General features: G+C 41.4%; 1 protein-coding gene across 3 annotated transcripts in view; it reads right to left on the bottom strand.

The window, feature by feature from the left end:
- Positions 1–23,689, bottom strand: part of KLHL29 (kelch like family member 29) — a 553,446-nt gene that overhangs the window by 248,275 nt on the left and 281,482 nt on the right. The gene's annotated exons all lie outside the window — the stretch shown is intronic.

Genomic DNA, 23,689 nt, shown 5'->3' with positions numbered 1-23,689 from the left:
GTATAAATAATGCAGCTGCAGTAGCAGAGATAGCGATGGCATGGCTTAGCCATGCCAAGTACATATGCACTGGTTTTGGGGTGAGTGTACTTGGCACAGTTGAGCCATATCTCTACTCTTGCCACTAATCCCCATGCTAGCTCAATGAAAGCTAACATATGTGTCTGCGAGCTGGTAATCATATCTCTGGCTCATAGCGTAGATCAGCGGTAGGCAACCTATGGCACGCATGCCAAAGGCGGCAGGCGAGCTGATTTTCAATGGCACTCACACTGCCCGGGTCCTGGCCACCAGTCCAGGGAGCTCTGCATTTTAATTTAATTTTAAATGAAGCTTCTTAAACATTTTAAAAACCTTATTTACTTTACATACAACAATAGTTTGGAATACAAGCTGTCAGGAACAGTATCCCTGATGATGACACAGCACAACTTGTTGCTGAGCTCTGTGACTTTATCCTCACGCACAATTATTTCAAATTTGGTGACAATATATACCTCCAGACCAGTGGCACCGCCATGGGCACCCGCATGGCCCCACAATATGCCCACATTTTTATGGCTGGCCTGGAACAACGCTTCCTCAGCTCTCATCCACTCACGCCCCTTCTCTACCTATGCTACATTGACGACATCTTCATCATCTGGACCCATGGGAAGGAGACTCTGGAAGAATTCCACCACGATTTCAACAGCTTCCACCCCACCATCAACCTCAGCCTGGACCAATCTACTCAGGAGGTCCACTTCCTAGACACCACAATACAAATAAGTGATGGTCACGTTAACACCACCCTATACCGAAAACCCACCGACCGCTATGCCTACCTTCATGCCTTCAGCTTCCACCCCGGACACACCACACGATCCATCGTCTACAGCAGGGGTAGGCAACCTATGGCATGCGTGCCGAAGGCAGCACACGAGCTGATTTTCAGTTGCACTCACACTGCCCGGGTCCTGGCCACCGGTCCGGGGGTGTTTGTATTTTAATTTAATTTTAAATGAAGCTTCTTAAACATTTTAAAAACCTTATTTACTTTACATATAACAATAGTTTAGTTATATATTATAGACTTATAGAAAGAGACCTTCTAAAAATGTTAAAATGTATTACTGGCACGCGAATTACAGTGAATAAATGAAGACTCGGCACACCACTTCTGAAAGGTTGCCGACCCCTGGTCTACAGCCAAGCGCTGAGGTATAACCGCATTTGCTCCAACCTCTCAGAGACCAACACCTACAAGATCTTCACCAAGCATTCTCAAAACTACGATACTCGCACGAGGAAATAAGGAAACAAATCAACAGAGCCAGACGTGTACCCAGAAGCCTCCTGCTACAAGACAAGCCCAAGAAAGAAACCAACAGAACTCCACTGGCCATCACCTACAGTCCTCAGCTTAAACCTCTCCAACGCATCATCAGTGATCTACAAACCATCCTGCATAATGATCCCTCGCTTTCACAGACCTTGGGAGGCAGGCCAGTCCTCGCCCAGAGACAACCCGCCAACCTTAAGCATATTCTCACCAGCAACCACACACCGCACCATAACAACTCTTACTCAGGAACCAATCCATGCAACAAACCTCGATGACAACTCTGCCCACATATCTACACCAGTGACACCATCACAGGACCTAACCAGATCAGCTACAACATCACCGGTTCATTCCCCTGCACGTCCACTGATGTTATATACAGCATCATGTGCCAGCAATGCCCCTCTGCTATGTACATCGGCCAAACTGGACAGTCCTTACGTAAAAGGATAAATGGACACAAGTCAGATATTAGGAATGGCAATATACAAAAACCTGTAGGAGAACACTTCAACCTCCCTGGCCACACAATAGCAGATGTTAAGGTAGCCATCTTACAGCAAAAAAACTTCAGGACCAGACTTCAAAGAGAGACTGCTGAACTTCAGTTCACGGGGAGCAAATGCTCAGACTCTCTGATCATCTGATTTAGCCCTCTGTTAGTTTGCAGCAGAATACTGTGCTCTTGTCTGGCTCCATCTGTCACATGTCAAGTTGGTTGACACACAACTTATACAAACATATGCATCATAACTGGGAGGATTCAACCCACATCAGTTCTGAAGCTCCCCATGTTAAGCAACATCACTCTTCCATATCTGTTGGTAGGTTGCTACAGTCAGAATGGTTGAGATGATCAGGGCAAACCTGGGCCTAGCAGTATACATAGATCTTTTCGACCACCCAATAGTGGACTTATCATTGAGGTACCCATTGTGGACCCACCTGACCTTCCCAGGTTTCTTTGCAATGTCAATGTGGCATGAAAAATGGTCTGCAGCTGATGTCAGAAACCAATCCCTTGTCACTGACCCAATCATGCGTGTGCTCAGCTTTGATTTGCCACACCGCTTCTGGGGCTCTCTGAACTGATTTTGAATTGGTCAGGGTCAACGTGCAGCTACCTTCACTCCTGGGGCCAACAAGAGGGTCTCAGATGTGGCTGTGGCCAAAGATGGACCGTGTCTCACATAACTGATGACTGCCCTCAGACTGGATCTGATAGTGTTCTGAGGTCTCTGCTCTTTGCTCATGAGCCTCTCGTGAATTGGCTTGGCAATCTCCACATCTGATAAGAAGAAGACTGGCTCCCTGTTTTCTATCAACATAAGCTACTTGTCTTTGCTTTTAAGGCCTTTCATGACCTCCCCATCCAACTTACCATCTCTCATTCAGTTATCAAAAGGTCTACTCCAGCCTGCAATAAGCCCATGACACCAGTCCCCCTTGCCCGCTTGTTAACTTTCAGACAAGGACCTTTATGCTTTCTCCCATGTTCCCTCTCAGAGTTGGGAGGAATTCTCTGTAAACATCCACAAAGCCATTTCATTGTTCTCCTTCAAACACGTTCTTAAAACTTTCCTCTTCTGTGATGCCTACAAAAAACTCGACAATGGTTAGGCTGCGGGAGTGCTGAGACCCCTACCTGTCATGCTGACCAATATTGTATCATTGTTTCCTTGGGCTCCCCCATCACTCTCTCATTATCCATCCATTGTCTCATATACACATAGACACAATGTCCGAATTTCAGAAATGCTGAATGCTGGAGCGGGAGGTGCTCGCATCTCTGAAAATCAGGCCTCTGGTTTTAAAATTGACGTTAGTTCTTGCATTCTTGCATAAGACTCGGCCTTTAACATGCAACCATAAACAACACACATGAATAAATGATGCAAAAGCAACTATAAACCACAGCCAAAGAGAGGATACAGCCAGAGATGAGTCAGTCAATTATTCACTTACTATGGAAGGTAAGCAAGGGAGACAGAAGAAGATTCTTTTCCTTGAGCTGCACTTTAATCTTTTAACTTTCCAACCATTGTATTCTTGTTTAGAATACCTTGTTCTATGCATGCAAAATTCATTGATTACCTTGAGTACAAGTGCAGTGAAGCTGTAGGCAATACCAAGGTAACTCTAAATTATCTTTCATAAAAGGTTTCTTATTATGCCACATATTTGTTGTATTCAACTTCATTTGCCTGCATTAAAAAAATCATTATTTGTTAAAAACACCATTGCTTCAGGGAGCTGTCTGGCTCAGGGGATTGTGGTAGGGGGATATGGAAACACTTTAGGCCCCTAGATATTATAGCCATGAGTGGCTTTGAAATACGTAGACAGATAGGTAATTTATTTGAACACAGTCTACGATAGCAGAGCTGTTGCAGAGTATTAAAAAGACATCACTCTTTCTAGGATGTTTAATGGTCAATTTTGCATGATTTGTTCCATGCTTTTTCTATAAATTGGGCCAAGTTTTAAACCTCCCTGTTACATTCCAAGGATTTTTTTAAAAAAAAGGACAAAACAACTGTATGACAAATAGCGGACAAGGCATTATAAGGAACAGCAATCCACCATGAGTTTTTTATGGTACAAGATCATGCATTTGTGTTATGGCGTATGTGATCCTTTGCACGGATTATTGCTAAAATACAGGTTAGTTTGCACTCTTTATTGGCTTGACCTGGGAAGTGGGATATTATGTCACCAAATGATGGGTGGTAACCCACCCATTTTCTCCTTCTGCAGCACTGCTGTAGTTTTCAGGTTTCAGCTGCAGTTTCAACCATGTTCTATTAGGAACCCCTAATAGTATAGGGCCGGGGATGCTGAATATGTGCAGCACAATCAATCTGTCACTTACTGTCTAGCTACCAACCTGCTTTAGATTTCAGACAAAACATCAAAGAACTGTTATTCTTCCGATGACCACACCAACTAAAGACTTTTTTAAAATGAGATTTATTAAAAAAGAAACATTTTTGAGAAGACTGTATAACAAAATCCCTTACATTTAGCCACTTTGAACACCATTATACAGATCTGAAGTCTGCTAATATTTACACACTGTTGAACAGGGCTCTTTCTAAAGAAGGCAATCTGAACAGGAATCATTTTTCTATGAACTAATTGACAGAGCCCACTAGATTTTAAGTCATTTGCCTATAGTGTTCATTTACACACCTTGAACAAGAAATTATTCAAGTTTGCAGAAATCTATAAAAAAAGCTTCCACTATGAACTTGCAAAATTTGACAAATTTCAAAAGTTGACAATCCTAACCTCTTCTGTTTTGCTCAAAGGAGCCAGGAAAACAGAAGACAGCTTATTAAAATGACTTTGTAAGATGGTGACAGTTTTCCTGAATCAGAAACCAAATGGAAAATGAGGAGTGGGGAACAAATGCATTATTATAAAATGAAATTTCAAAATACTACTCAATGCAGGCAGTCAGTATGGGTTATTTATTTATTTTTCAATCTTATTTCAGGCAAGGAGAAAAGAGAGAGAGAGAGAGAGAGAGATCATGCTTCACTTTCTGGATATCGTTGAGGATTTACTGCCATGTTTGACAAGGAAAGAACAGCAAAGATTAGCTATTTGGATTTGCAAAACCCTTTGACCTTGTTTCTCACTACAGGTTAATATCTAGGACAGGAAGAAAATCGACATGCTGTAAGAAAAGCTTTGAGGTAAGAGACAAAGGGGTGGTCATAAATTGATACTTTCAGGCTGGGGAAAAGTGTCACACAGGATCAATACTGACACCAAGAATATCATTATAATTGTTATTTTTATTATTATTCTAAGTGATTTGGAAGGTTCTGAAAGCAAGACTTCCAATTTTGTTAGGGATTCTATCTTGGGAGGCAGAGCAAATAATTAATACAGAAGGACTGAGATAATTGAAACACCTGACTGAGTAAAAGGAGAATGCAGCTCCCTGCTGATAAGCTGGAGACTGTAATTACCATAATTCATGAAGTAAAGAATCAAGCAAAGTAATGGATATTGTACATAATACAAACTGGTCACAAAACATGGAGCACTGAGCAAGTCACCAATGTTCTCATTGCAATATGCAACTGCAGGACTGAACTGAAATTAGTACAATCAAGGCAGTACAAATACAATGTATAGGTTGGACCCCAGCACCATTATTAGACAGCATTAATTTGGTCTCATCTAGAGCAGGGGTCGGCAACGTTTGGCACACGGCTCGCCAGGGTAAGCACCCTGGCGGCGCGGCCAGCACATCGCTTTCCCGTGCCGTTTCCTGCCGCCCCCATTGGCTCGGGACGGCGATCCGCGGCCAGTGGGGGCTGCGATCGGCCGAACCTGCCGCGTCAGCAGGTAAATAAACTGGCGCGGCCTGCCAGGGTGCTTACCCTGGCGAGCTGCGTGCCAAAAGTTGCCGACCCCTGATCTAGAGAATCAAATACAGTAAAACAAGGTTAAATTAACTTCCATTTCTATGATCTCTTCAGAGATGAAAGCTCTATTAGACCAGCTAGTTTACTTCCTTGTTAGTGGAGATTGTTCCTTAGAGTATACAGGATTGCCTGCCCCCAAACATTCAAAAATTATGAGTCAGGACCCTCAAAAATCGTGAGTCTTAAAAATTATGAGATTTTTGAAAATGAAACATTTGGGGTTCTCTTCATTTGCTTTATGGGTTTTTTAAACCTATAGGGCGTCCTGTTTTTGAGCTTTACTCACTAACCAGGAGGACCAGATATATCCTTTTTATTTTTTAAAATGAAAGCTAACGTTTTCCCATAATCACACAATCCCCGGAGCTGGGGCTTTAAGAACCTCCCCTCCCCCATGAAATAGGATGAGAGACCTGCAGTAAAATCATGAGAGTTGGCAACCCTGAGAATATGCGACAGCATTTTGTACAGCATCGTGAATTACATTAGTTCTCAAAGATTTAAATGATTGGGAAGATGTACACATTCTATTGGCTAAGGAATTCGCAGTGACCTTATTTTAAAAAGGACATTGCCGAGGTTGGCAGGCCCCAAAATTAAAACCTAACCTAGAAAATAAATTTTTCAAATGTCCTCCTGATTCTGAAAAAATATATTAGCCTGCCAAAGCAAGGGCTGCAAGATTATTAAAGTGCCAACTACAATTTATGCCCAAGATACCTGAGTGGCCATCTATATCCTGCTAAGGCAGCTGGGTTGCTCATGCTCCCTGGCCCCTCGTTATACTGAGGTCAGGTCTTCTCAGTTCAGTGCTCCTGATTGTAGAACTCTTTCCTTGAGGGACTTGCACTGTTGCCTCATTCAACCATTCAGTATAAGACCAAGCAGGTCAGGCCGTCCTTGACCATTATAATCTCTCCTCTTCATTGACATTACCTCCCACTCCTCCATATCTGTGAATTATAAGAACATCTGGTATCAGGGACAAATGGACTAGGGTTATATTCATGTATGTTTATATAACAAACAGGTCAGAATGCCGAGTTTGGTTGCAATCAGTACCTCTGCGAGGGGCGGGAACCCTGTATATTTCAATACTCCGGTGGCTTCCAAACAGAGAGAGGTTGTTATGTGCAGACATGCTCATGAGCACAAACAAACCCAGAGCCCCGGGGTGTTGAAGCTGGTTGGTCACCCTGCAGATTAATTGCCATTTACCTATGCGATATCCCGTGGAGAACAGTATACGTGTATATCTTGCCTGTTCAAGAAGAACGGGGCTGACAGGCAGAGAGGAAGGGATGGTGAAATGTGCACATACACACTTCTAACAGCAAACAAAGCTGGTACTGTAGGTCTAAAACAACCCTCCTTTCAAACCCTCCCCTGCCCCATCATTTCCTCTATACACAGCTCCTACTCTCCACTCCAAACTCAGGCACTTTATTCAAATATTCTGGATGCAGATTATCTTTAATTTTTGTTTTTGTCTTACTAATTATTATTGCTTTCATCTGTCTTGGAATGGGACCTACAGACTTCTAGGCAAATGGACTGAATGGGTGCCTAGTTTCACTGTGGCTTATGTACTTCAATATTTTGCTAAAGATGTTATTTTGTAGCTTTTCAGAATAATTCTCACTTCCCTGGAACAGACAGTCTAATAGCTCCTAAAATCCCCCATTTGTGCTTCTTTCCTGATTCACAGCCCTGATTCTTCATCCAAGCGGGGCTTGGACAAAGTGGAGACGGTGACTGCAGGGGGCCACCAAGCCCAGGTGCAAGTTAGATAAAGAGGGGTCCTACTCTAACTCATATTGATGGTGTAAGAATTCTTACCTTCTGCTACTGATATTCCTCCAGACAGCCCCTAACACACCGCTCCCTCAGCTTTATTCTTGGGGTTGGGAAGGAAGAGCAGCTAGCACTGGAGGAGACTATGCTGCCTCCACCAGATGTATGCCATAGGAAATCCCCCTATCCAGGGGGAATTCTCCACTGGGACTATCCAGATGGGTTAAGGTCTCTTTGTGCAATGGGGCCTTAGGCGACTTGAGAATCTAGGCCCAAAAGCTTTCCTAGGTTAATACAAATATTTAAAGCATGGGGCATGAAAAATTTAAAAATGCGGAAGATTGTGGGGACAAACAGGCAATCCTAGACTGTGATTTTTTTTTAATTTTTACCATAAAATAGAACAGATAAAACTCATGCTTTTATTTGTTGAGCGCTGTCCCAAGTGCAGGGTGATGCTGTGCATATAAATGAGGCTGCGTTTGCGCCAAGCCTAGACAGTTTGACGTCCAAATACACTGGAGACCAGCTCCCTGTGAAGTAGCATGGATATTTTCAGAGATCATTGATGCAAGTCTTTGGGGAAAGGGTGTGTTTTCAGAAGGTAGGTATCTGATGCAGAGAAGGCATTTCTTGTTGAACAAGAAAAGTAAAGGAGCTTTAACAAGAAAAAGGATATAAACAGGGCAGTTAGGACCATGCCTCCCGCCCAAAGAATGTTACTACTAAAATTATTTATTCAGCAAATTTTATTTCTAAAAGCAACTTCTAAGGCTTGGTTCAGATTTATACCAAAGAAGCATTACATGCCTTAGTGCAGAAAGAATCAAGCCTCTAATGTTTACAGTACAGAACCGCTGGAGCTAACCTTCTTAACCCTGCGAAACTAAAACCAAGACATGGTAGGAAAAATCATAAACCAAAAATTCATCCCTTAGAAATGTCCACTGGAAAAGCACATTCTAAGGTCCGAATGTGATCCTGAGTGTTTATTTGCCATAATGCATGTGCATAAATGGCAGAATAAGTGCAGCATAAACAATTACATCATCAGTCTGTAGCGGAATGGGCTACATTACTAACTAATCTCAGTTAGCAACTCTGTTCTGCATATGGGGTACTTTTAGACTCCTCCAACTTATCTAATTATCTCCAAGGCTTGAATGATTTCAGCCTTGTGTAATTCTTCAGACTGACTAGTTTTTTTCCTGTAACTTACACAATGTATGAAACCAAGGGTGAAAAACCTCACATGCCAACCTCCAGCCATCAATCAATCTCAATGATTTGTACACTAGAACTTTGCTAAGGAAAATGCTATTTAGGGTAAAAGAGTGTGTGTTCTTTACCACTATCTTCAGCAGCTGAAGACACATTCTGAGCTTGCAGACTACATAAGGACTTTTTGGTTATTTGGTTTGGATTTTTCTTTTTCATGTGAGCAAATAAATCTTTGATTGATATAGAGAATTCCTAAATGTCAATACACATTCTCCAATGTTCTGTCTGCTTGAATGTCAATGCATCCAACTGACAGGACATCCAGTACTGTCAAGTAGCAATATGCGCATACATGTAAAGCAATGGGTTTGGTAGCAGAAACTTAATCATGCAAAACTCAGAACAAATGTAAAATGAAAAGGAATGAAACATAACACAAGAAAAGGTTAGGGAGCAATTACTAATAACCCTTATTACTGTTATCCTGACCTAAAGGACTCCTAAAATGCTTTACAAACTGGGGATTCTCCTCTACCTTTACACCAGCTTTCCACTGGTGTAATTTCATTAACTTCAGGAGAATTACTTTCTATTTACGCTGTCACAAGTAAGAAGAGAATCCAGTGATCTCTGTACTGAAAGCAGAGTAACCATGTCGGGGGTTGGGACAACAGCCCATAAAGTGAGTTGGCTCCAGTATTGTTGCACAATTGCTGACCTAAACTGTTGTGTATTGGTAATGGGCTCCATGTTTAAACCTGAAGAAGAGCTCTGTGTAGCTCGAAAGCATGTCTCTTTCACGAACAAACGTTGGTCCACCAAAGATAATCCATCATGCACCTTGTCTATCTAATGTTCAGAGGAAAGAAATTTAGGCTGGTAGAAATGAACCACTGAATGTGAAAACTCTCACAGCTGGTACATCACTGATAAAAATGGACTTCTACTGTACTGCCAGCTCTTTATGTTTAGCAAGGGAAGGTTTTCTACACGATAATTTCCCTTATTTTCAGAAGATATGGTCTAAAATAACTGAAACCACTACAGTGTTGCCAATTGTCACTATTTTATTGTCAGTCTCATAACAGTTGGTGTTTTCCTTAATGGCCCAAATTCTGGAGTATTGTGATTGTGTCAGAATGCCAAGTGTCATTAAAAAATAAAAATACGAAAAGTGTTTCTAGCACTCAGAGTTGCAGAGCAAAGCTTCAAAATCCAGAAAGCAAGTAAAAAGAATCCAAAATTTGTTATTTCTCAAACTCTCAGATTTTTGGGTCCAGATTCATGATTTTATTTAACACTTGGGACGGACAATACTGCTGTTAACAAAAACAACAATAAAGTATTTCTCTGTCTTTACCTTGCTTGTTTTAAAAATTGCCAACAAGGATTTTTTTCTCCTTCTTTTGAATGGAGCAGAAAATTAAGATTTCTTTTTTTGGTTTTGGTTCACCAGCTTCATCAGTGATGCCAGAACATCTATGGAAATTGAGTTTATTTGTTGGTTTTGCTGAAATTTGATAGGTAGCTAATACAAAAACATTGACTACAGAATGTGTGCACTATACTTCAATCTCTTTTACACACTTTTTCTTTGCAAGAGAGACTTGAAGGTGTATTTGTGCTTTAGCTAAATATTTGCAATCTGAAGGGATTTAGGACAATTTTGAAGTTGGTCACAACTCACTTAAGCAGGCTAAGAGTATCCCTTTAACTTTTTATAATTAGTTTTAATGAGAATGCCTTTGGTAGAACAGTCATAAATCATACCAGAAGGTCAAGCTGGCAGACACTTTCCAATCAGCTAGGGTATAGCCCCAACAGGCTTAATAAAATAGAAAGGAGATTAGCTTACATTGTACAGTGCTACTGTTGGCATAAGTATAATAAGAAATGCACATATACACTCAACTGTTATATGAATATTTCAATAATCACATTATAAAATACACAGCCACAGTGAAGCACCAAACAAAAGGAAGGGCTATCACATTTTAGAGAAAACCTTAGGGTGAAATTCTAGCCCTTCTGAAGTCACTGTTAAAACTCCTATTGACTTTCATTGGACTAAGATTTCATCCTCCGGGTTTATTTAGCAACAAGATTTTGTATGTGTTGGGTAGAGGAGAAGGTGCAGCATATTAAGGGGTCCCCTAAGATGCATGGTGCACTTAGAATCATAGAATATCAGGGTTGGAAGGGACCTCAATAGGTCATCTAGTCCCACCCCCTGCTCAAAGCAGGACCAATCCCCAGACAGATTTTTGCACCAGCTCCCTAAATAGCCCCCTCAAGGATTGAACTCACAACCCTGGGCTTAGCAGGCCAATGCTCAAACCACTGAGCTATCCCTCCCCACTTTATCCATCACTCTACCTCTAATGAAAATGGCTCGAAATGCATCTATATAAACATACTCTTGGGATTAAATGTAAAACCCAGAAGTAGTTTTTAATTAAGGTGAGTATTAATATATAGTGGCAGTAAGGCCCAGTGGGAAGGCTACCAGTGCCACAACCGACTGATGCTGCTCCCACCACTGCTTCTTTAAGAGAGTAGAGGGTTGCTCAGTTCCCGAGGACCTTTCTGTGGGCAAGGGAAAAGGATGAGAGAAAATGCCAAAAAGCTTTGGCTGCGTACACTCATGTAAGCCTTTCATGAGTCTACCGCTAAATCGTCTTCCCAGGCCCCAGGATCCCACCGTGGATCATTTATATGGACTCCTGTCCATAGCAAAGGGAGATGACTGTTGACTGAGTTGTAGGAAACATTGATCAGCTGCTGGCCCTCCGGATGGGCTTGCCTCCTAATCTTACCCTATCACTACACATGCTCAAGTGCTCACCCCGTCCACCCAGCTACATTTCTCAAGAACAGAGAATTTTTATTTTGTTTGTAGACAGAAGAATAAAACAAGACTGGGATTCAGGTGATCAAGCACCCAGTATATTCCCACAACACCACAGGAGCATGTGCAAGTGAAAATGAGATTATAAGGATGCGGCAAGGGCTCTGTATCCACAACCCATTCATTCCAAGGTGCATTTGTGCATCTGTGGTACCGCTTTGTTCTGATTTCCCTTAAAGCAATAGCATTAGAGCTGTGTAAGCAGGTGAGCAACTATGCTTAGAAGCCCACTTGGCGGGGGAAAGCTAAAACAGAATGTCAGATGGGGTGAGAGAGGAGATGCAATAGCATCTGGTTAGCAAACTGCTCTCTGGCATTTTCAGTGATTTCCATGCGGAGCCAGGTGGCTTGATAATTTCAAATCCTGGCCACCTCTGCTAGCACAATGAATTATGAGCACAAACAACATTAACAATAATAGGAGTTATGGATGTAATACCTCGCCTAGGAGACTGGAAATGTAAGCGGATGTTTTCTTTTGCAGCAGAGGTATGAAGCAGAGGGGAAAACGTTATGTGGTGAAAATTAGGGGGAAAGAGAAAATGATTTTTTTCCCAGACATCCGCTGCAGAGTGTCTACAATATTGCCCGATAATAAGCTGAAAATACAGACTTTATTTCCCTTTGGAATTCAAATGTTTGTACATCACCAGGGCATCTCTAATATCTAAGTAATAAGCGCAGCAGCTCTGTAAGTACACTATTGAATCTCAAGTTCCTGCAGTACAATATCAGTTTGAGAGTGTGTGCTAGGACAGGGGGAATGTTATTACATTTTATAAGGTTCTCCCAAGCACTTTCTGAATTTAAAGCTAAACCCACAACCTCTAGTAAGAGAATGCACTCTACTCTCCTACTTAAATCTGCATTCATTTATCTGAAACATTCCCCCTGGACAAAGGAAGAGGGCTTTTATTATTTCCCCAGCTCTTGAACATTAAATTTAAGAGTTCATAAAGACAGAGTGCAGCTTCTGTGCGATATATATTTATAATGAATGCAGTTGGTAAGGTCTTGCAATTTGTGAGGTTCACTTTGGTGGATCTAACACATCGGCATTGCTGATAAAACCAGATTATGGTCTTCCTCACGTCTTATCTTGGTTCAAAAGTCAACAGTGGAATTCACTAATTAGTTGCTTGTTGCCTTTCGGCCAGATTAACTGCAACAGAAATTAACAATTTCCAAGTATGTTTTATAATTGAACACCCTGTAAGAAAGTACAAATCACATTCTTATTTGGTATGGACAATTCCCAACATGATGTTCAAGCTAAAGCACACCATCTTAATCCCTTGACAGTTGAAAATACCAGGCAGGCCCAGGCAGAATGCACTTGCTTACCTGCTTGAATAGACCAGGTACAGTGCAATGTACTACACCACTGATTTATAAAAAAAATGGGTTAATGAACCACAGTAATACTGCTTGTTCTAGAAGACCAGTAACTGAAGGACTGACATTTGTTGTTGTGCAGGGGTGGGCTGCATCTTTTAAACATTTAAGATTAAACGATTTAGGAGTTCAAAGCAAATAAGCTGCCTAATCAAACAATGTATGCCCTGTTAAGCTTCTCTAAATAAATACTATTACGTTTCTTTCCACTACCTCTAACTGCTCAGAATGTGTTTGTTTGTTTAGCAGTATCTCTGGTTCAAACTATAGAACTTCCAGATCCAATTTAAATTGTTCAAAGGGTCAGTTAGTTGCATTGATTGAACTTGGATCCAAAATATTAAAAAAGGTTTTATAATGAAATAAATATTTACTAATCAGATTATCTACCCAGAGAAACAATCTTTGTTGTTAGGTTGCCATTTATTATGCTTTCAATCAACCGTGTGGCTTCTAATGAGCTGTATTTTCATGTCTTACTTAATATAGAACAGCTTGTCATTCTGTGTCATACAATGTGGCTTTGTACTCCAAGAGAGACATGAATACCTAGAAGGAAGGAAAATACTGACAGTGACACCCTGGCGCTAGTCAGTGTTCTCTTTACATTAATGTTTATTATGGTAGTGCCTAAGGACCGATCAAGAATGGTCTAGACACTTTACAAACACAAAGTAACAGACTACTCCTTGCCTCAAAGAGCTTACAGCCTAACCAGACAAGGAAGATGGAGCACAAAGGCCACACAGTTCCAGGTTACCTGTCACGTTGGTGTTCAGTGGGAATGCTTAACACAGAATGGAGCGTGTCTAGGTACAGGTAAAAACTGTTTCACAAAATTTGTCACGCTATTATAAAAATGCAAGGCACAAATGGTTACTGTGAAAGACTCCCTACTCTGTGAGAATGCAATGAACAATATCCATATCTGACACATACTGGACATTTAAAAACCAGCTTCACTAAGACCAACGGGGAAAGGTAAACGCGCGGGGGCGCATTTGAATGTAAAAAATACTCTGAAAGTAAAAGCTCTTATACAGCTCAAGGATCCTGATTTTCAAGATGTCAAGTGCACAACTGTATGCACAAAAAATGTACACCGCTGATTTGAATGCACAATTAAAGTGAACCAGGGATTTGGATAAATGATTGTCCCAGTGCTTAATTTGTAATGAAAGAGGTGCCGGGGCTCAAGCAATTTTTTTACTTTCATAACTGACGCAGCAAGCCCAGAGGTGCCAGGGCTATGAACTGCCCAGCCTAAAGGTGCCGGGGCTCAGCCCTGGCAAGCCCTGGCACAAATTAAGCACTGGATTGTCCAGTTATACATCTGGCCCTTTGTGTGAGAAAATACTTACTGTGCAATTCACCACAATTGTGGTAAATGCACATGAATTTTCTTTATGCAATTGTATACCAGACTTTTTTAAAAACAGTCCCTTTCTGGATTCTGTTAAAGCCACCGGCATCAAGAGACTTGTCCTTTGGAGACATATTCCTCGTCTGTTCGGAGACATACAAGATCTCAGATATGTAACTTGATGTTCTACTAGACCATGAGCAAAGGGGTTTTACAGAAATTATTCTTGCATATAGAAAATTAAATCTTGTGGCTTTTAATTTGCTTTACTAGAAATAATGTTAAGGGACAGGCATTGACTCAGGAATTCTGATTTAATGCTGTAACTCTGTTCTTAACTCACTGTGCTTAAAATCCCATGAGATGGAATATGAACTATGGTTAGTCTTTCCTACTGAAAGAGCTATAATACTTTGGCAAAAATGGAAATATGGATTTGCTGTTTTAGGGCCATTCAGATCTGCTATTTTTCTCAACCTCTAGTCATACTCTTCTGTTAGTGACATCACAAATTATGTGACTTTAACTTTGTCACTGCTCTTAGAGGTGGTTTAATCCTTTATATTACTTTGACACAGATTTTTTTTGCTTTTACTATTTAAATTATAATTTTTTTTAGAAAGCACCTTTCAATATAGGAACTAAGAGCATAGAAATTAAGAGCATTTTCCAATCCTTAATTAAGCCATACTGCTCCCCCTGAGGGAGGGAGATAAGTATCATCCTTATTTTCTGGATAGCGAAGGAGAGGTTAAGTGATTTACCCAGTGTTCTGCAGCCAGTCATTGTCAGAGCTGGAAACAAAACCTAGGAGTCCTGTCAAGCCCTTTCGTATCTCCCAATATCTAACTGTTCAGGTAAACAAATAGCTCCCAGTGGATATGCTGTATCAGTATTAGAATGCATAAAATACATTAAAACGGTGTGTACATTTCTTTTCTATTTAAAATTTTACATTAGGAAAAGGTATTAAAAAAAATTGAAAAACAAACCAAAAATGTCCTCCTTTACAAACCCACCCAAATATTCTTTGTATCAGCTCAGCCAAGGATGCACACCCCTAAAGAAGGTCCTGTAACATTAGCATCTTGTCACCGGAAGACTGTCAGCCTCTGCAGTCTGCTGACAACAATGTTCATTATCAGCCAGTAAATGAACGACTGTGCAGTGTCCTGGTTGGGAACCTGAAGGTCCTTCAATATTAACAGCTTTAACACTTTTCCCTCTTTCTTTCAACTCTGTGTTTTTAACAATGATGTTATTTAACACATGCCTGTATGAATAACTTTATTCTTTCTTCTGATCTGTTCCTATAAAAGACGTTTGTGTTAACACAGGCTGCCTATAATTCATTAAGCCAAATTCCTTTCCATCTGGAGGCTTATACAGTTGTTGAAAAGCTGTCACTATAACGAATTGTCACTGCAACCTTTTATGAACCTACCTACATTTTTATGTCAAAATTTATCTCAACAGTCTTGCAGTATTTACTTTCAATTATTTCTATAACATCACCCTTTAGGTAATATAGCACTCAAGATAATACACTGGGATAAACTTCTCCCCCACCCTGCATTCACCCCACAAATAAATATAAGTTTTCTATTTTAAACAGGAGTTGTACTGAATGAGGTGAAGCTGCATGTGCACTTCCCAGTGGGCAAACAAACCAATGGTATTTATTGATTCCAAACCAAAAAGTGAAAGAGTCATAAATAAATGCAATGGTCCACATTAGAAAGGAAGAAAAGCTATAAAAAATCCCCTTCAATGGCAAAAAATGAAGCCATCATTCTGTTTTACAAGACAAAAGCACATACACATGCAAACCCCACATATTCCATGTGGCCGCTACATTAAAATAAAGGAGGTAATAAGGACAACGACTGAATGCTTAATTAACCTCCCTGCAGCCATAACTACTGGACAGAATTAGCCTTTCCCCATTCCTAGTTGGTAAATGTAAAATGATTAAGGGCCCAAGCCTGAAGAAGCACCCTCAACTCTGAATGACTTCAATGGGAATGGAGCACCTGGCAGGATATGCTGTAAAGAAGACTGGCCTCTCTGAGTATGTTCTAAAACAGTCCCAAACTCTCCAAAGGCGACCAATAAAATGCACACTTTTTTTTGAACTTGAGAAATTGACCTTTTCCCCATGCTTGAATTTTGGTAATGTCTTTAAAACAGATCTTGGCCTTGTCTTCACTTGGAAGGATTTTCTGGTATACATATATTATATAGATAAAATGGGAAAATGCTCTGGCGTGGATGCAGTATTGGAATAAAAAAGTTTATACTCCCAGTATAGTACACACACACCTAGATCAGTATAACTGTCTCCACAGTAGGTCTTTTACTAGCATTGCAATATTGGTGGGGGGAAAAAATCACTCCCCTAAATGAAAGTTATGCCGATAAAAGTTTTAGACCAGGCCCCTGAATCAAAATACCATTTGAAAAATTATACTCTTAAAAAGCTTAACTTTTCCCCATTAAAATAAAAGTAAGATTGGAAATGGAAGTACCAGCTTGAAAGTTATGAAGATTAACATGTTGCCTATATATCTGCCAAACAGTTATACAACAAAATTAAATCTCACATATGACCACTGAAGCAATGGAGAGCCAAACCTTGCGGTCACTACTCATTCCACCCCCTAAAGCAAAGCTTTTTAAATACGTGTTTTGTTGAGTAAGGAGAGAGGCAGGACTGCACAGAAGTTGTAGGACTTGGCTCATGTCAAGCTAAAATAAGGCATTTCAGTATACATATCATATGTTAATAACTGAAATCCAGCTCCCACCAGTAATTTCAGACCTTTTTCTTTTTTTGGTAGGGGTGTATGTATGTTTGGGTATGGAAGGGGAAAGAGGTGAGAAACTGATTAATGTAATGTATTTTGATGAGATTCTTTTTCCCAATATAGACAAGCATATTCTCACAATGATCTCTACTACCACTTTTATTAGTAATAATAATAATTATTAATTTGTATTGTGAAAGGGCCTAAGGGCCTCGATCCTGGCCCCACTGTACTAGGTGCTGCACAAACACATAAACAATAAGATACCCTCCTGTTCCTATTGTGTCACTGGCAGAACATGTGCCAGCTCTTGCCAAAGCTTTAGGCCTCAGCCAAGCACCAACAAATTCATTGCTGGAAACCAGTCTGTTTCACTTGTTTGTTAATATGGTTAAGATGGGTATCGGACTTATAATAATGTGTTTAGTGTTTACACTTTATGAAATGCTTGTAAATTGCTGCATGCATTAATCTCACTTATAATTTCTTTTTGGATGCTATAAGGTAATATTTAAGTTTTTAGTTTATGACTATAAAAAATGTTTGCTCTGAAACTGTGAACCTAGTCAGGAGGGATCATCTCTTGCCTATCAAGAAGACCTATCAAAACTAAATGGGCCATTGTGGACATCACATTACAAAGACTTTGTAAATTACCCTTTACACTCTTGGAGAGGCTACTTGTAAAGGGTTAAAATCCATGTGCATTTTATATAACAACCTGGTATGTGGATTGTGCCAGCTCTTTTCCAGACTCAAAGTCCAGAGTTTGGTCTGGAGACCAGTGGCCTAGCTAATAGTGATCAGCTAAGAGAAAGCTAAACAAGATAACATTGCCTTTGCTAAGATATGCTTGGTCAGTAGAAATGCCAGATGTTGAAGCAATAACTGAATAATTATGTTTCATCCAATGTTTCAAATTGAACAAAGGATCCCTGTTCCTATTGTGTTTCTCCTGTAGGGAACCTTCTTCCCACAGATCCAACCTTGAGTTTATGAAAATTGGCACATGTCAGTATAAAATATGGCATCCTTCCACCTCCGTTCCCAGGGACCAATGCCCTGCCTTAAGACATAAAGGAGACAATCTCTATTGCCATATACTCTCACTGTTTCTTTGCTTTAACCCCTAGGAATATACCGGTTGGACAATCAGAGGAGTTGCTCCATTCCTATGGACCCCAAATCAGAATTCAACATATATATTTTATACTAATAACATTTTATCAAAGTATTAATTAAATGTTAACTTGCTAACTTGAGACCATGGGCGGAGACATTATGTAACCTTTTAACCTTTGGCTAATGTGCTATCTTGTCTTGCTGCAAAACCTATCCCGGGGTGTGGAACTGCCTACCCCGTCACCTTCCCCCGCCTATGGAAAATATATATATTCTATTGTAATCAATAGATTGACAGTGTCTCTGAGCCTAATAAGCCAGGTGACACTCCGCCAGCGCTGTGTGTAATAAACTCCTATGCTTGACCTCTACACGGTGTGGATTTATGTCCTTCAACTTGCAAAGGGGCTCAGCCCATCAGCTTGAATTCTGGAAGATGGAAATAAAAATAGCTGACAAGAAATTTTTTCATCTCTTTTGCTATCTGGATTCTCACAGGGCCAGAGCTATGAACCAGAAGCAGAGATCCCCAGAGTCAACTTGGGTTAGCCCTACAAGACATTCAGAGCTGATAGATTGCTAAAACTCTGTCACCTATTGAAACCATAGAGTGCAACTCATTTATGTATATATGTTTGCCTGCTTTCACCTTGTAATAACTCTCTCATTTCTTTTCTTAGTTAATAAATCCTTAGTTACTTTACTATAGGATTGGCTACAAGCGATGTCTTTAGTGTGAGATGTAAGGTATAAATTTACTTGGGGTATGTTAGGGGGCTTATTCCTTCACCCTCTCACATCCCTGGTCCTTTTCGCATGAACAGAGAGCAACAATACCCGAAGTCCAAAGGCGCAAACAATTCGATGTTTATTGGGGTGAACTTCCAGCAAGCATGATTCCAGTTTCCTTCCTCAGTGTCCCCCTTCCCAGCTCTGACACCACAGAGCCTTGCCTGTCTCCCTGTTCCTATTCCCTGGTCCCATTTCCCCCCACCCCTTAGCAAAACACGATTCCAGTTCCCCCACCCCCATTCCCTGTTTCCATTTCCCCCCCTTACTTCCTGATTGACTGCAGACTATATAGTAAAACTTGAGTTCTGCTTAGCTATACCTTAACCAATCATTTTACTGAAATTTAACTAACCAATCCTGACACATTGTAACATGGTTATTTAACCAATTATATCCCACCACCTTAATTGGTTTACACCCAACAAAATTAATTATACAGCAGACAGAAACAATCACAGAACCAGACAGAGATTATTCAGACAAACAATAGGGAAGTGGAGACTACAGTGATAGAACAATACAGAAATGAGGATTTCACATCCCAGCTATTGATAAGTGAGTTCTTGCCAGACAGGATGCTATCAAACTAAGTTTCCTTTTACATCTTCTAGGCTCTTCCCTTTCTCTGGAGGTGAGAGGAATATCAGGACAGGATTGTATTCCTAACAGCCCAATAGCACCTTATTTTAATGTGACTAGTTTGGAATGTGAGGATGTGACCAAACACTTCCCAGTTTATGGCTGCCTCTGCTGCTTAGCCGAAGGCCTTAGCCTAAGAACCAGGCCTCAGACTGTCACAGTAAGAGAAGGCCCTTACAAAGACAGTGATTTTGATTCTTCTTTTATATCTCTACAACTAGCTAAGTGATAAGAATACACCTAAATTCTTAAAGTATAGGCCTTTACAGACAGGCCTGAATATCTATATCCTAACAGGGTAAGTGACTGGTCTCTTGGGACTGTGAGCAACCTGAATATTTTGTAATCTTTGATGTATAGCAACCATCTATCACTAAGTCCAGATTGCCTGGGTGGCAAGATAGTCCCCTTGGGCATTCCAGTCTCTCTGTGACTCCGTAGTAAGACTGTCATAGTCAGGGCCGGCTCTAGGATTTTTGCCGCCCCAAGCAAAAACAATTTTGCCCCCCACCCCATTTTTTCTTACCCCCCCCCCGGCCCCACCTCAACTCCGCCCCTTCCCCAAATCCCCAGCCCTGCCTCCTCCCCCCAGGCTCTCAAGCCTAGGAGGGAGGGAGGGAGAGGGAGAAGCAGCGCATGCGCCGTGGCCACTCGGGGTCTCCCCCTCCCTCCCAGGCTATCAAACCTGGGAGGGAGGGGGAGATCCCGAGGGGCCGTGGCACGCGAAACAGCTGATTCGCGCGCCACTGCTCCCCCTCCCTCCCAGGCTCTCAAACCTGGGAGGGAGGGGGAGATCCCGAGGGGCCGTGGCACGCGAAACAGCTGATTCGCGCGCCACTGCTCCCCCTCCCTCCCAGGCTCTCAAACCTGGGAGGGAGGGGGAGATCCTGAGCGGCCGCGGCACGCCAATCAGCTGTTTTGTGCGCCGCGGCCGCTCGGGTTTGAGAGCCTGGGAGGGAGGGCGAGCAGCGGCACGCGACCGGCAGCAGCGGAGGTGAGTTAGGGCGGCCGGGGCACATTTTTAGGGGCAGCATGGCCCACGCCAGAATGCCGCCCCTAAAAATGTGCTACCCCAAGCACCAGCTTGTTTTGCTGGTGCCTAGAGCTGGCCCTGGTCATAGTGCTGTAGGAGTTCACACTTGTTACTGAGATGGTGAAATCTAATTAAAGAACATTCAAGCAGTTTGGGGGTCTCTGCCCTGCTTCCCTGAGGTTGGTGTTCACGGCCGTAACCCACTCCAGACACCGTGACGCCTACATCTTAATTTTGTATAATGGCTGAAATCAGAAAAAAAAATATTTAGCTGAATTCTCTTGGTGAGAGCTACAAGACTATGGAATACAGCCTCCAGCAAAAGTAGTAAAAAAATCTCAGTCACTGGGGTCATTTTAAAACCAGGCTGGAAGAACACTGAAGGATACAGGTCTAATCTTGGCAAAAGGATGGGCATAGAGTTTTCTTTTAATCCTCTCTAATTTCTGTAGCTCATAATACAAAAAACAAACCCAGAGAAAACTGCAGAAAACGCACAGCATGACAGCGCAGTACCTCTGCAGCATGCTCCGCCCCGCCATATCCTCTGGAAGCCTCTCTGTCTCAAAGCTTCAGGGTCTGCACATTGAATATGGAGGAAGTGCCGGGTCAGGGCTGCAGCACCAATTGCTGTCCATAGTATACTCCCTTAATGATAGATGCAGATACAGGAATTTTCTCATGGAAGGTAATGCTGACCCTGGCTGTATTGTTTTCTGCTTAGTCCTCTTCAGCGTGCTGAGCTCCAAGTATGGGTTCAGAGAAGTCACACTGCCACAGAAAAAGAAGTGGGCTTGTGAACAGGCTGGGGGTACTGAGACTCTGCACAAGTACCCCCTGCCCTCACCGTATATCTCCCGGTAGGCAGGATTTTCCTATACATCCCAGGTCAGCCTGAGGTTTTGCAGCACTGGAGGCAACAAGTGTGTGGACAGGAAAAATCTCAGTGATTTCAACATGCATAGTTTCCTGGGTCTTCATATTTCCTGTGATGGGAATCCTTGGATACGAACACATATTTCAAAGACTACTCAGAAAACGTCCCTCATTCTTGTAATTAAAGTTTCCTCCATTCTGAGCTATGTAAAGACACAGGTGAAAAATATGCTCAAAGCAGTTTGAGAGTGTGACCAGATTTTCTCCTTTTGTCTTTAATCAGTTGAATCACTGTGCCAGATATTCTGATCAATTCTCTCAGTTCCACCTTGGCACACAGTAACATGCCCACCATATCATGGTCTTCTTTTGGGTCCATTTTTAATAACTCAGTATAACAACAATTGTGAGGGTAGGCGGATAGCAGGAAGGGAATCATACAGATTGGATCTTCTATGTATTATCCCCCTGCTGATCTCATTGGGTTTGAAACATCCCAGCTTTATAACATTTGTAATTTGTGAGGATTTAAAAGTTTCAGATGGTTTTCTCCACCAGGGTGACATGGTTCAGTCTGAGACCATAAAACATTTTTGCAGAGTGTGTGTTGGGGGTCAGGGGAACGGGGGGGGGGGGGGGGGGGGGAGTACTAGTGAACAGCACAAGGACCCTGTCTTTTCCAGAAGGCTTTTAGGCCAGTCTCTGTATAAAGGAATAAAACTCCAAGTCTCAGGGTAATTACTTTTAGATGATTAAGTGCCTCAAAATGTTACAAGCACTTAAGTTTGGACGTAAAGGGGCTATTGGTTGGGGCAACAGATAGATGTACCATTATTCAAAATATTTTATGCCATCATCATACCACTGAATTTTTGCATAGTTTACGGTGAAATACACATTCCAGGAATCTCCTTTTAATTAGCGCAACACTGGCGTTCTGTGAGCATAAAAACTACAGGCTTCTAAGAGTATATGGGTGGGTAAAAGTCTAACAGAGGGGTCAAACTTTGCCAGAAAGGACCTTCCCCTGGAGAGCAAGACAACTGGGGGAAAAAAAGACAAATGCATACAAGCTAAAGCTGATGCAAACCAGCTTATAATGTGTACTGAGACTGGGGCGGGGAGGGGGTGGGTGGGGATGGGGGAGAATCAGCAGCACTCATCAACTAATCAGTCTCAGATGAGATAACACATAATAAACTATGCTATTCTTATAATTGAAGGTGATCTTTAAAAAAATCAGGCTTGAATGATTTTTTTCTCTGCTTTCTTATATTTTAAAATTTTATTAAAGCTAATGTTAAAAAAATTATATAATACATAGCTTGGGAAAAGAGTGTCTGTACATCTGGGTATAGTGCTTAGATTATCCACAAATATAAAGTTAATTTTTTAAAAGTCATATGATACATAGAGTACATAATCAGTAATAACCCAAATTTAGGTGAATAGATTTAACAATACAGTTTAGATATTAGAATCCGAATACTCAGGTACATCACTCATAAAAAGTTGTACACGGATTTGGTTGTGGAAAGCTAAATATATCAATGAGCGGGGCTTGTCCCTTAGTAACTGAGAATTAGGTTGGTTCTCTATTTAGAAAATACAATCCATGAGGAAAGTATTTGTTACTTTCCTGACTGCACTTCTTACTACAGCAATATCAGGAATAACAAGTCTCTTCTTCCTTATTTCTGCTGAAGGACTCCAGTGAGTACTAAAGACCTGGAGTGGGAACTTCCAGAGCCCTCAGAAGAGAATGCTGCTTCTCTGACAGACCATTTTGTCAGTGATTTAGTTGATCTGTATAAAATTACCATTTGTCCTGGATTTGATGCCCCTAGGTATCCTCACAGATTTCAAGACCAGAGGGGACCATCATGATTATCTAGTCTGACCTCCTGCACATTATAGGCCCCAGAACCTCGCCCACCAACTGCTGTAATAGACCCATAACCTCTTGCTGA

The sequence above is a fragment of the Malaclemys terrapin genome, chromosome 3 (assembly GCF_027887155.1).
Source record: "Malaclemys terrapin pileata isolate rMalTer1 chromosome 3, rMalTer1.hap1, whole genome shotgun sequence".
Classification (NCBI taxonomy): domain Eukaryota; kingdom Metazoa; phylum Chordata; order Testudines; family Emydidae; genus Malaclemys; species Malaclemys terrapin.
Note: the sequence above shows the minus strand (reverse complement) of the source record. Positions and strands in the feature narration are given on the sequence as shown.